We start from the raw sequence: 8,989 nt of genomic DNA, 5'->3' as shown, positions 1-8,989 counted from the left end.
TAACACTATCAGCCTGACACTCTAGTCTGTCTAGTGGTCACCCACTCCTCCTCTCTGCTTAAGACTTGGGATGATCACCACATCACCCTTTGGCTGTGAATGCTGTGTAGCAATACCAAATTCTTCTCACATTAAACAATCCAGAAATCTTGAGCATTTCTTGTCAACTTTTGAAGAATGTGTGTTTGTTTATGATGCATGAAGCAACTAGATTTTCCTCCCCACTCCAATGTATACATATGCCATATCTCTCATCATCATCATCATCATCAGGTGCCATGCCCAGTTTGAGCTTTGACTGCCATGGCCCACACACTCCTGTTTCGGGTCAAGTGGATCAATTCATTGGTATTCATTTCCAGTCCTCTGGCTGCTGTCTCCATCATCATTTGTTTTTGCCTTCCTTTTGATTTCTTCCCTTCAATCTTTCCCGTAATTACCGTGCATTCTAACTCCTCTTTCCTAATCACATGTCCAATGAAGTTACTTTGCCTTTTCATGATCTCGTACGTCATTTCTCTTTTTGTGCTTGCTCTGTTCATGACATCCTCGTTAGATATTCGTTTCGTCCATGATATTCTTTTCATCCTCCTCAAAAACCACATCTTTCATAAAATAAAAATTAAAAACAACATTTGCCAAGGCCATCCATTTTTAATACTATCTGGTAATCCAATGTATTAAATTAAGTAATTTACTCATATTTATATATATATTAGTTATTAATGTAAAACGAAGAGTATAACTACTCACACATGATATTTAATACCATAGCTCAGTTTACCACCATCAGCATATTGAAGGTTACTAATGGTCAGAATTAGTCAGAACCAGAACTGGATCAGCAATGTAAATACTGTGGCTAAAAATGCAGCTCAGAGACAAGGAGCCCTGCAGTGAGTGGCTCAGCTCCTAAAACCCTAAAGCTTTACCATTGCTCACAAGCTATAGTCAGGGTTTGATGGGATGCTGATCGCTTTCCCTGATGGAGTGTAATTCCTTTAACACTTAAACAACTCAACACCGTCCACGTGATGTAACCCTTTTGATTGACATCTCATCACTATCTTCCCATCTTTTCTAACACTAGTGTACAGAAAGTTCATCTAACATTGATTAGTCACATCAAGAGCAGCTCACAAACAAGCAACCACTATCACCAAGTATCACAAGAAACCCACCATCTTCTAATCCCCCTCAAAGCCTAAGTTCAAGTTCAAAGTAATCACCATATACGACCCTGAGGTTCATTTTCCTGTTGGCATACTCAGCAAATCTGAATAGTAATTGTAACAGGATCAATGAAAGATCAACCAGTGTGCAAAAGACAACAAACTGTGCAAATACAAATATAAATAAATAGCAATAAATAATGAGAACATGAGATAATGAGATAAAGAATCCCTAACGTGAGACCATTGTTTGTGGGAACATTTCAATGATGGGGCAAATGAGCGTAGTTATCCCCTTTTGTTCAAGAACCTGATGGTTGTGGGGTAGTAACTGTTCTTGAACCTGGTGGTGTGAGTCCTAAAGATCTTATACCTTCTTCCTATTGTCCACGTCGAGAAGAGAGTATGATCTGGGCTGTGATGATGGATGCTGCCTTCCTACAACAGCATCTCATGTGATGTGCTCAGTGGTTGGAAGGGCTTTGCTCATGATGTATGGGGCCAAATCCACTACCTTTTGTAAGATATTCCTACAAACATCCTGATGAGCAACATCGTAATGTGGAAATTTGTTGCTACTCATTTTTGTTGCTGGATCGCTTTTGTTGGAAGTTCCCTATCCAATAATATTGTGGGCAGACCTTTGCAAGAAAATCTGCAGCAATGGAAGTAGCCAGGCTGCCACCATCAATGGATGAACAATGAGTAATGGCTTTGCCATTGATGGCCATCTCCTATAGACAAACTTTACAAAAGTAATAGCTGTCATCCTTTCTGTGTTTACTTACTTTAATCCACAGCCCCAACTCAGAAAACCAAAGAAGAATCTATGATACCCATTCAAAAATCAAGTTCCTGCTGATCTTTCACGCTAGCCCTTGATGTTTTTTAATAGTCTAAAAGCATAATGCAGATGCACTCAGGAAGGTCAGTGAGGTGTTCAGGCTGCGGGCTTTATCTCTGTATTCTACCACCTCTAATTTACCCCTGCCTTTTGCTGTTATATTCAGATAAATCAATATAAGCCTTGGTTTCTCTAGCTTTAGTGCTTCCAGATACTCCGCAGATGCATTTCCACTGTTACACTCAGTTTCCTAAATTATTTAGAAAAACAAAAAGCCATGGGAATCAATTGAAAGTTGGTTTTGGTTTAAAACTGGTTCATTGGGAAAGCGTAAGTTATTGCAAGTTATAATGATTGTCATGGTATGTATGTGTAGTGTGATTCCACGGGGCTGGTACTTCTTTCCTTGCTTTATGATAGATGATTTGTGCTGTACTAATAACTTAGAAGCCATGTTTAAGAAGTTTGCTGATGAAGTGATACTTGGCAATGTAGTTGATAGGAAGATATCAGTGGAAAGGCTGGATGAGCAGAAAAGAGAGAAGTTTAATTTATCCTGAAGTAGTGTAAGGTGATGTTTTTGAGGGATACTTTATATTTTATACTTCATTGTCGCCAAACAATTGATACTAGAACATACAATCATCACAGCGATATTTGATTCTGCGCTTCCTGCTCTCTGGATTACAAATATTAAATATTAAAAATAGTAAAAATTAGTAAATATTAAAATTTTAAATTATAAATCATAAATAGAAACTAGAAAAATGGAAAGTAAGGTAGTGCAAAAAAAACGAGAGTCAGGTCCAGATATTTGGAAGGCACGGCCCAGATCTGGGTCAGGATCCGTTCAGTAGTCTTATCACAGTTGGAAAGAAGCTGTTTCCAAATCTGGCTGTACGAGTCTTCAAGCTCCTGAGCCTTCTCCCGGAGGGAAGAGGGACGAAAAGTGTGTTGGCTGGGTGGGTCGGGTCCTTAATTATCCTGGCAGCACTACTCCGACAACGTGCGGTGTAAAGTGACTCCAAGGACGGAAGATTGGTTTGTGTGATGTGCTGCGCTGTGTTCACGATCTTCTGCAGCTTCTTTTGGTCTCGGACAGAACAACTTCCATACCAGGTTGTGATGCACCCTAGAAGAATGCTTTCTACGATGCATCTATAAAAATTAGTGAGGGTTTTAGGGGACAGGCCAAATTTCTTTAGTTTCCTCAGGAGGTAAGGGTGCTGGTGGGCCTTCTTGGCAGTGAACTCTGCTTGGTTGGACCAAGTCAGGTCATTTGTGATATTGACTCCGAGGAACTTAAAGCTTTTGACCTGTTCCACTTGTGCACCACCGATGTAAATTGGGTCGTGCGGTCCGCTACTCCTTCTGAAGTCAACAACCAATTCCTTTGTCTTGCTGACATTGAAGGATAGGTTATTGTCTTCGCACTATGCCACCAGGTTCTTAATTTCCTCTCTGTACTCAAACTCATCATTACCTGAGATACGGCTTACAATGTTGTGCCATCAGCAAACTTATATATTGAGTTCGATGGAAACTTGGCTGCACAATCATGGGTGTACAGTGAGTACAGCAGGGGGCTGAGTACACAGCCTTGTGGGGCACCGGTGCTCAGAGTGATTGTAGAGGAGAGCTTGCTCCCTATTTTTACAGCCTGGGTCATGTCTGTGAGGAAGTTGAAGATCCAGCTGCAGATCTGAGTGCTAAGGCCCAGGTTCCGGAGCTTAGGAATCAGTTTATTTGGAATGATGGTATTAAAGGCAGAGCTGTAGTGAATAAAAAGGAGCCTTATGTATGTGTCTTTATTCTCCAGGTGTTCTAAGTTGGAATGTAGGGCCAGAGAGATGGCATCTGCCATTGACCTGTTGCTCTGGTAGGCGAATTGCAAAGCATCGAGGTTGACCGGTAGGCTGTGGTTGATGTGTGCCATAACCAATCTCTCGAAGCACTTCATAGCAATTGATGTCAGAGCCACAGGTCGATAGTCATTCAGGCATGCCACCTTGCTCTTCTTCGGCACTGGGATTATCGTTGCCTTCTTAAAACACGAGGGGATCTTAGACTGAAGCAAGGAGCAGGTGAAGATGTCAGCAAACACTCCAGCTAGCTCGCTTGCGCAGGCCCGGAGAACCCGTCCTGGAACGCCATCTGGGCCTGTCGCCTTCCTAGGATTTATCTTCAGGAAGGCCCTTCTAACGTCCTCCTCGGTGACGATGAATCTCGATGCCACCAGGTCCAGTTCATCCGGAGGGTGTGGGACGCTCCTCCTCTGTTCGAATCTTGCATGGAATATGTTAAGTTCGTCAGGACGAGAAGCGCCACAGTTATTGATATTCCCAGCCTTTTCTTTGCGCCCAGTGATCTCATTTTGACCCTGCCATAGACTACTGGCATCCCTTTGGTTAGCCTGGGCTTCCAACCTGGCTCGATATTGACTCTTGGCACCCTTAATGGCTTTCCAGAGTTCACGCCTGGATTCCGTGTAGCGACTGGTATCCCCGGACTTAAAAGCCACAGCTCTACCCTTTAAAAGGGACTTGACCTCATAATTCATCCAAGGTTTCCGGTTAGGGAATACCTGGATCATCTTGTGAGACACTCAGTCCTCCGTGCATTTCCAAATAAAGTCTGTGACAGCTGAGGCATACTCATCAGGGTTAGCTGCCGTGTCCTTGAATACTAACCAGTCAACCGATTCAATGTAGTCACGGAGGACCTCATCCGTTTCCTCCATCCAACGCGACACTACTTTTAACACCGTGACCTCCCACTTCAGTTTCAGTTTGTAAGCCGGGAGGAGGAGTACGGCCTGATGGTCCGATTTTCCGAAGTGAGGTCGTGGGATGGAACGGTAGGCATCCTTGACTGCTGTGTAGCAGTGGTCAAGTATATTCGGGCCTCTAGTGGGGCAGGAGACATGTTGGTATAATTTTGGCAGCACCTTTCTGAGGTTGGCCTGGTTAAAGTCCCCGGCTGTAATGAGCAAAGCCTCCGGATACCTGGTCTCAAGTTCACTGATGTTGGCATACAGTATGTTCAGAGCACACTCCACGTCCGCCTGGGGGGAAATGTAGACTGCTGTCAGTATGACCAAGGTGAATTCCTGTGGCAGATAGTAGGGACGACACTTCATCGTCAGGTGTTCCAGGTCCGGGCTGCAGGAGCTTGTCAGTGCCACTGTGTCCGAGCACCACGCTGTGTTGATCAGTAGGCAGACACCACCTCCCCTCGTCTTGCCCGAAGATGCCGTGCAGTCCATCCGATGGATCGAAAATCCCTCCGGTCGGATGGCACAGTCAGGGGTGGCAAGGGAGAGCCAGGTTTCGGTGAAACAGAATACACAGCAGTTCTGCATCTCCCTGCAGTAGGTGAGTCTCCCTTTAAGATCATCCAGCTTGTTCTCTATGGCTTGCACATTGTGGGCATAGGGACCCTGAAGCCCCTCAGCTTCAATCTGAGCAGCAGCCAAGCTCTTTTCCCACGCTTCCTCGGTAAATAGTGCATCTTTCCAGATTTCCATCGATGCAGTGTGTTGTTGTCAGCTCTTTGAGGTTGGTGGACTCATCCCGTGGGGATCGATCGGCGAGTCGCGTCGTCGGGTGCTCCGGGTCGGGCCAAGTGATGGGTGAAGCTCCGTTGCCACTTCCAGCTGCCGGGGGCCGGGGCTGTCGATTGGGTCAGGCCCCGAAGCCAACACTTAATCCCAGATGGCCAGGCTCCTGGCTGAAACAAGTCCGTGAGCTGAGTCATGGTTGCGGAGGCCTCCGCTCCAGCTGAGCCTCGGGCTCAATTTCTGAGGTCGGTGGCGGAGGCCTCACTTCTGGCAGCTGTGAATGGCCACCAACAGGGCTTTATGGTGGTCGCTCCAGAGAAGCGTCTGGGGCACCTTGAGTTCTTCGCCGTCACTTCTGTGTGGTCGTCTGCTCCGGCGAGGTGCTGGTTGGAATGGGCCATTTCTCCAAGCGCTCCGGCATGGTAGAGACCGCGGGTCTCCGGGAACAAGGTGGGCCTCACGGGTCGGGTCCAGGTGCGGTCCGGAGTTTAAGAAGCAATTCTGGTGCAGTGGTCTCCAGCTGGGTCAGTAGCTTCGCCAGGATGTTGTTGATCTTGCTAAATGTAGCAGATTGGAGGGTTAGAAGGGTTTCTCGGGTATAGGATAGTGGAGAGGGCAGTTTACATGTAGACTACGCAGGTCCAATTGGATGGTCACATTCTGTTGGTAGTCATAGGTGTGCATTCTAAATGGATTGAGTTAAAAGCGGTGAAGACTTCATCAAGCCGGACGATGATAAACATTTTCTGCACATTATTTTGTACGCATGGAATTCCTGATTCTGTGGGTTGTGATAATGGTCCCGTATTTACAAGTGAGGAATTCAAACTATTTTAAAAAAGCAACGGAGTTCAATTGCAACATACACTCCCTTATCACCCATCATCAAACGGTATTACTGAAAGCTGTTCAGACTGTCAAGTAAATTTGAATGGGGACATACACAGGAGGATCAAATGTTTTTTGTTCGGATACCGAATAACCCCACAAACTATCACAGGTTTCCCTCCATCTGAGTTCTTAATGGGCTGCAGATTGCATTTCCAATTAGATTTATTGTGCCCAAAGCTGGAAGACCAAGTAAGAAACAGACAACAGATAATGAAAGTGCAATATGATTCAAATACGGAACATGGAAACGTTGAGGCGGGAGATCTAGTTTATGTTTGCCCTGAACCCTGAGAACTGAAGGTGGATGAAAGGAGAAGTTCTGGTGAAAGAGAGCCAACAAGTTACTTCAGCACTTGAGGATGGTAGTGTACGCTGTCAACATCTAGACCACATCAGGACATGGCCAAGTGAATCCCTCATTCCAGAATGAGCTGGTGGACAAGAGAGGCAACTCTTCGAAGCAGAATACCCAGTTGGAAGCACAGGATCTGTACCAATTCTCACTCAACTCTGGTGTTTCTGGATTGCACCTATTAGAACAGACCGAAAAACCAGTGGAATATTATCAAGCTGGTTTCACCTAAAAACTTACAGGTGGAGAGATGTCCTATCCACCGTGTGACTGTTTATCGGTCTGTCATGTGATATCACATGATTGGTCGATTTTGCAGGCTTGTCCATCTATGAATTAACATTTGACCTACGAATCCAGTGTGAACGTGTACACTGTGTTCAGGTGACTACCAATCAAGCAGACCTATTCGGCTGCACTGTACACAATAAACATTCTGCTCCAGCCTCTGAGTTTTTCCTTCATCGTAACAGGCATGACAATAGAATTTTGAATGATATGCACTGCAGTTGCAGATGATCTGTATGGTGGAGACGTAAGCAGAGGAGCTGAATGAAGGAGAAAGAGAAAAATAACTGCTTGAACAATAAAATACGGAAACTGTAGTTACTAGAAAACTGAAATAAAGTAGGTTGCTGGAAAAACCTAGCTGGTCTGTGGATAAAGTAAAACACGTTTAACATTTTGGCTTAATGATCATTCATCAGAACTAACCAGTTCCGATACAACTGGAAACATTGGTTATCTGAAATGTGTCTAGCTGGAAGATGGGATGATGTTCCTCAAACTCACATGGGGCTTTGTCAGGACATTTTAAGACACCAAAGCACAGAGGTCTGAGCATGAATGAAGAATTAAAGTAACAGGCAACTGCAAACTTCACATCACCTTTATGGACTGAACAAGGTGCAAGGTGGTCATCAAATCTGCATTTGGTTTCTCCGGTGCAGAGGAAACCATCATATGGGTACATAATGCAGAGCTGAAAGCTATGATTTCACTCAATCATTTATTTCAGAAACCAGAAATGTCTTTTTTTGTAAGTTAAACATAACCCCAAGAACGCCAGTTCAGAAAATAAGAAATATTTGAATAGACTTTAAAAAAATCAAATAATTTCAAAAGTCTGATATTGTAACTTTCATCTCCAGAACATTAGAAAGCACTTTACTGCCAAAGAAATATCCTTTTTTATGCAATAAGTTCAAAGTTCAAACTTCAAAGTAATTTTATCACCAAAGTACATACATGTCACCATATACTGTTTCACTCTGAGATTCTTTTTCCTGCGGGTTTTCACAGTGAATACAAAGAAACACTGTAGAATCAATGAAAAAAAACTGCACATAAACAGAATTGAGAAACAACCAATGTGCAAAAGACAACAAATTGTGTTATTACAAAAAGAAAAAAATGAATAGCAATAACAAATAAATAATAAATGTTGAGAACGTGAGCTGTAGAGTCCTTGAAAGTGAGTCTATAGGTTGTGGAACCTATTCTATGTTGGGGTGAGTGAAGTTATCCCCTTTGGTTTAAGAATCTGATGATTGAGGGGTAACAATTGTTCCTAAACCTGATGGCATTGGACCTAAGGCTCCTGTACCGCCTTCCTGATGGCAGCAGCGAGAAGAGAGCATGGCCTGGATGATGGGGGTCTTTGATGATGGATTTTGCTTTCCTGCAACAGTGCTCATTACAGACATGCTCACTGGTGGGAAGGGCTTTGCCAGTGATGGATTTGGCTGTATCCATTACTTCTTGTAGGCTTTTCTGTTCAAGGACATTGGTGTTTCCATATCAGGCTGTGATGCAACCAGTCAGTATACTCACCACCATGCATCTGTAGAAGTTTGTCAAAGTTTTGGGTGACATGTCGAAAATGTGTAAGATTCTGAGAAAGTAGAGACACTTCCATACCTTCTTTGTAAGTCACTTCTGTATATTCTTTGTCATGGCACTTACATTGCTGGTCCCAGGACAGATCCTTTGAAATGATAATGCCGAGGAATTTAAAGTAACTGATCCTCTCCACCTCCAATCCCCTAATGAGGATGGCTTATGGACCTCCAGTTTCCTCCTCCTGTAGCCAATAATCAGCTTTTTGGATTTGCTTGACACTGTCTCTGGACTTTCAGAAATCCTTTGATAAGGTCCCACATAGGAGGTTA

Source organism: Mobula hypostoma, chromosome 4, assembly GCF_963921235.1.
Source record: "Mobula hypostoma chromosome 4, sMobHyp1.1, whole genome shotgun sequence".
Classification (NCBI taxonomy): Eukaryota; Metazoa; Chordata; class Chondrichthyes; order Myliobatiformes; family Myliobatidae; genus Mobula; species Mobula hypostoma.
This window is presented reverse-complemented; position numbering follows the sequence as displayed.